The 6,142-nt window shown below is 34.3% G+C and overlaps 1 long non-coding RNA gene across 1 annotated transcript; it reads right to left on the bottom strand.

Annotated features, from left to right (window-relative positions):
• Nucleotides 1-3,313: 3,313 nt before the first annotated feature.
• Nucleotides 3,314-4,507, bottom strand: LOC126600703 (uncharacterized). Its single transcript, XR_007615548.1, has 2 exons — nt 3,907-4,507; nt 3,314-3,827 (listed from the first exon to the last, which is right to left on the bottom strand). It is a non-coding gene; the product is annotated as an uncharacterized LOC126600703 (long non-coding RNA).
• Nucleotides 4,508-6,142: the final 1,635 nt, after the last annotated feature.

Below are 6,142 nucleotides of genomic sequence, written 5' to 3' on the forward strand. Positions count from 1 at the left end.
AAGAAAATTTGAGAGGATCCATGTATACACAAAATGAGGGAAAACAAGAAGACAAACCTCACAAACTCATAACAAAATTCCATATTAATCCGTAGAAGGATTTATATATAAGAGTTTGAAAATAATCGATATCATGTAATTTCTTCAAAAGCATAATTCAATTAAATCATACCCATGTTTCCTAATGGCGAGTGATTCTTGCCGAAAGACTCCGAAAATGGCCAAAATTTTAAACTTGACCATTGACAGCGTGAGTAGTGATTGAGGAACGGCTTGCTGGTGACTAGTGTGTGAGAGAAAATTTTGAAACACGATGAGAAGACATGGTAATTATTATTGTAAATAGGATTTTAAAACAAGGAACCCTAAACACTGCCCTGCAGCTACAGCAATGCCATCCAAGTCAATCTTGATATTAATCATGTTAAAATAATTAAATCAAACTATTTAGATGCACATTGTGACAAGCCTCCAAACTCCAGAAATTGATAATATACACACACATTAATTAAGGTCACAACAATTTAAGAAGAAATTATCGAATTAACCTGGCGAAGATCAAAATTCAATGTAAAATTGTATATATATAGCTTTCATCAAATAAGTATAGCTATAAACAAAGCAATCAGATTTGCTTCTTAATATCACGGCATGGCTAAGAAAACTCATATTTACGTCTTCTCCATCAAAACAAAACAAACCACCTCTGATAATTACATGAGAGTCCCAAATAAGAATTCATCAATACTAATTGGCAGTAGCAATATGCATCGCTACCCAGACCAGTACTGATATTGTAGTTAATACAGTCATACCAATGGATGCAAATTATATTACATCTCTTTATTCATAATAAGGTTGAAAGGAATCATGAAATTAACCAAGAAGGAACCCAATGGAGAAGTGTATATGTATCCTTCGTCGCATATATGTTTTCACAACACTAAGACTCATTAGGTAAAACCCCAGCATGATAAAGCAGCGGACGTGTTTGATCATCTATGAAATTATAATCAAACACCTTACCTTTAATCCGAACCCTAAGCTTGTTGTGTGGCTCTGATACCACATGTAAGACATATTCTGAAATCATAACAACAAGACATTAGGGTCATGAATAAATCAAATCAATATGAAATAGAGATCGATTAATTATATTGAACTATCTGTAGAATTCGGAAGACATGGTTATGAAGGTGAAACCATTGATCCTTGCGAACAAAGTAGAAATAGTCTTTTACTTCCAGTACCTCTAAATGAACTCTACTATCAAAATAGGCTTATAGTTTTCGTGAGTTTCTGTCAGTATGGAAGCAGGGACGGCTCTTAGGTTATATAGCTAGGGTTTCAATCAATTCCTCCCTATTATCGGAAAGGATATCAACCCAAATCATATCTCATCAATTATAGTCCCATCATGACTCTTATTCCTTGAATTTACTTAATAAAGGCCCTTAATTGATTGCATGTAATTAGGACTCCAATATGTTTATTTCCTTAAGGCACCGAGAGTCCTAGAGATTTCATTAACTTGATTGCCAAGTCAATATTCCTTCAATTATTCTAGGCATAATTCATTGTCATTCACAAAATGGTTTTACAATCACCACCCTAAACCTCATTCACTGATGATGAGACCATCATCACAGAAACCATCTTACCACATCGAACCAACCTAAGCTCTCGTTTGGTGAATTTCGAACCCCCAAGCCTTCAATTCAAAGAGCCATGTCCAGACTTGATTTCCCTTGGCCAAGTTCTCGATAACTATGACCAAGGTAAACCTCGAAACCACCCTTGATTGTCTCGAAATGTTGTTCAATGCAAGATTCTGCCCTTGCATGTGAGGTTTGGCTCCACATTTGGAAGTTTCGAACGAGTCATTGTCGTTTTCGTTTTCCCGGAAAGCTATAAGACTTTCTGATGGGATACTAGCTTAATCTCATTTTCTTGGACAAGATTGGCACCACCAACGAACTCCCCACAATCCCAGGCACCATATTTGAGCTTTGCATACTTGAATATGTCACTGTTTCAAAGAAACCATATAGGGTCGTGGCCTTTGGACCATTATTTAACCATCTTTGGCCACTGCTTGGCCTCGAACTATGTACAAACATCTTCCTCTCAGTCCTAGTTTCCTTTTGACATATTACTCATAAAAAATGATTGAGTATTGACTGAGATATAACTCTACAAAAATTCGGGCGAAATTTCAAGATTTTGGCAAAATTCCGGTGCGCACGACGATGCTAACGACCTATACCATTGGAGAAGATGACGAAATATTCTGTCAAGTTTGACAGAATCTTCCTTATGACGTCAGCATATCTGTCAAAATCAAATATATTATGTCAACTATAACCCTCATCGTCAACGTTAACATTACTGTTAACTGTGACGAAATATTATGTTCGACAACAAAATAATTCTATTTCCAATAATGTAATATTTCGTCTGGTGACATATTCCTTCTTCGACCTGTGTACACGTGTCGAGCCTTGACAACACATGACGGCACGTACAGGTACATTACGGCGCGTGGTAGTGTGTGGCGGCAATTAGTGGCATGTGAGTCACTTTTCAAACACCTTAGTTCCAAAATGAGCAAACAAAGGGAAATATTTAGGTTCTTTACATAATGCTGATTAGTGTAATGATTAGTGTGACAATTTCTCATTTAGGAGAAACTTACCTCGAGGACAAGCTAAGAAAAGCAACTACGACCCCACAATGTAATTGTGAGTAGGTCTTTACTTTCAAATTATATTGTTTAGTTTTCTTTTGTAAATTATGATTGAACGTACGTAATGCCATGTTTTACTTAAATAATAATAATGACTGTAGTGGAGCTTGGATTTCTCACTGTTGCTCTTCTGTTCTATCCAGATTGGTGGATGAAAAAACCTATATTTTTCGGAGATTGGTCATTCCACCATTTATACTCGTTTTGAAAGGCTTTTGTTGGTCTCTATTTACTACACTGGGCAAAATATATATTGTTCAGCAGAAATGATATGCTTAGGTGCTTTTCAATTTGATCTCTTATGTATTTGACAATGCCATTAAGGGATTTTTAATACATTATATTGTTCAGGTTTTATTGCTATTCGTTCATATTACTGTTTCTGTGTCTCATTTTTTTTCTTATCAAAATTCTGAGGAAGGGCTTTCTTTTGAACTATTCTGTTTAAACATGTCCTTAGTTTGTCACATCCAAAACATAAAAACATAATTTTCTTTTAAGTATATATTTACATATCCAAAATAAAAGCATAATTAAAAAAACATTAGGACATTACAAAATATCAAATGTCCAAAAGAATTGCAAAATTAAGGACATTGGAACATTAGAACATTGGAACCTTGCACATTTTTTTCCAATCAAACCCTTCAATTTTCCTCAATCACCATGAGAAACAATATTAGAACTTTGGCTTGATATATTGTCTTCAAAGCAATCCTCACAATTAGACCATTTTTAATGCACAAGATCCAAGATACCACATCCAAACCAAAAAAATCCTAAAACTTCTTATCCATCTCAAAGCAATTTCAAAACGTATCCTCCAAAGCAATAATCTCAATTGATGCCAAAACATCGAGCCCCACCAAAGCTCGTATTTGACCTTTATCCAATAATTAACATCAGATATTACAAAGAGGTTGAATGCTCTTCAACCCCTACAAGACAGTCCAGTGCGCATAGGAGAAGCTTGATGAGATAATCGTAATCCGCCCGAGCCATCGTCGGTTGCAAAGTAGCCATGAATTGATTGATTCTCTCACCGACCCCAAATTCAAAACCACTCTCTGCAACCCAAATTCTAAACCAAAAAATCAACAAAAATCAAAATCTAAGAAACTACAGGAGACAGCAACGAGAGAGAGAAATGAGAGAGAAACCTTTCAAAGAAGCTTGTAGCAAGCGGTCGGCGACAATGTGAAAACGATCCAATAAATTTGGGAGGCAATGTTGGGTTTCAGGAATTCGAGTTTTTGGGCTGTCTGTATAATATGTGGGATCTAATCATCAACATCAATTCTTTCTTGATGCACAATTTTGTATTCCTTACCTACATTCTCAACAGCTAAACCAGAATCAAATTAGTTGGAGCAACATGGAAGAGGAGCAATACCATAGGATGCAGGAAGCTCAGCATCTGGTTCAAGAGAATGGGAATATCGCAAGCAGGTTCACGTGTCCAACCCTGAGGCACCCCCATTTTGAGTTGCCAATCTCTAATCGGCTTGAACAATCTAATCAAGAACAGATATGGAACAATTATGGAGAAAGGAGATGCAGAGATGTAGAGACAAAATCGAACCTGGAGTGGAATATGGAGAATGGAGATGTAGAGATGTAGAGAAGACCAGAGATGACAGGGATGATTCCGTCCATTGCACGAGGGAGGAGAAAAGAGAGACTAAGAAAGGCTACCGGAAGAACTGAACATACGGGGGGAGAGAAGGGCTAGGAAAAACAGACGACAGGATCGGGAGAGAGGGTTACGGCCTTACGGGAGTGGGGAGAGAGAAAGGGATTAGGGCTTTTGTTTTGATCAAATGGTAAAATTGGAAAATAATGGAATAAAGAAGGGATTTTTTCGTCCAAAAAAGTTCTAATGATATAAGTGAAATAGAATCCAACGGTACAAATTTATTCTAATTTATCTTACGGCTATTATTTAAGTAAAGTCTTTAATAGTTTTTTAATTAATGTAGAAGTGTAAAAAAATATAGAAAAATATATAAATGCTCGTAATGACAAGCTTTACAACTTTTGTGAAGAACTTAACTTCGAAATTCACCACTATAATCATGTAAATCATAGATCAAAATTTAACCGTTGATTGTTGTTTACATTTACGTTTCATTTTTCTCATCAAATTTTGTTTTTTCGGATTTTCTTTTTTGAAAATATGATCTATTAGAGGATGCAAGAAGATGAACAGTTTGGATCGTTGATATTATGTTAAAAGTTTTACGGTTAGTGAAAATATTGCTTGATGTTTATAAAGTTTCTACAAACTATATGACATCGACTTATATTTCAGTTAACCATAAATATTGAAACGTGATATCAAAGATCTGAACTATTTATCTTCTTACATCCGCCAAATGATCATGTTTTCAAAAAAGAAAATTTAAAAAATGAAATTTAGTAAGAAGAATAAAGCGTAAATGACAATCGACGGTTAAATATAAATTTAAGGTTTATGGATTATAGTGTTGGATTTCGAAGTTGACGCCTTCATGAAAGTTGTAAAGCTTGCCACTATGAGTGATTGTATATTTTTTTTTATATTTTTTACACTTCTACAATAATTATTATTGATTTTATTAATTTTGCGTTCAAATAAAAAACATTATTCATGAGGGTTTGGAGGATTTTAAAAATATAAACGATAATGTAAGTGTAACCATTATCTACTCGTGGAGGAATAATGAGGAATCACGAGTGTTTATATATTCTTTCACATTTTTCATACTTGTATGTATGTCTTCTTTGTTATTGCCTATACAAATACTATACTAGTTTATTTTAATTTTGGACAACAACATGTTAAGTAAAATTTATCCTAGTAATGATAATAAGGAACTCTCATAATAAAAATAAATGATGACTAAAACTTTTTTTTTCTTAACATATATAGAATAATAATACAAAACCATATATTTAATATAGAATATATTGTATATAGTAATATGGCTATTGTATTTTATAATAAATCCTTTACTAATTAAACTTTAAAATTATGAAAATAATTTTTTTCTTAACGGGTCGAAATAGGTTACCCACATGTTACCTGCTTGTATATCCATTAAGAATATGTTATTAACGGGTTCTTAATAGGTCATCCGATAATAACCCGATTAGTTATCGTGTTGACTCAAAACCCGTTATTTTCGTGTCATGTCAGAAACTGTCGAGTTTACCTAATGCAAGAGTGCGAATTTGAGTGGGAATGAACCTATTTCACACGTGATGTCAGAGCATCAGTAAAGTACAGTAAAAGTAGAATGATAATTATATCTCCTATACCAAGATTTGCCAAGAATACTCGTCAACACGAAAGCTTTACCACTAAAACTTGGAGGGGCGAAAAACAAAGGTGAGTGGGCCTAAAAATAAAGCTTT

This window comes from Malus sylvestris, chromosome 14 (genome assembly GCF_916048215.2).
Source record: "Malus sylvestris chromosome 14, drMalSylv7.2, whole genome shotgun sequence".
Taxonomy (NCBI): Eukaryota; Viridiplantae; Streptophyta; class Magnoliopsida; order Rosales; family Rosaceae; genus Malus; species Malus sylvestris.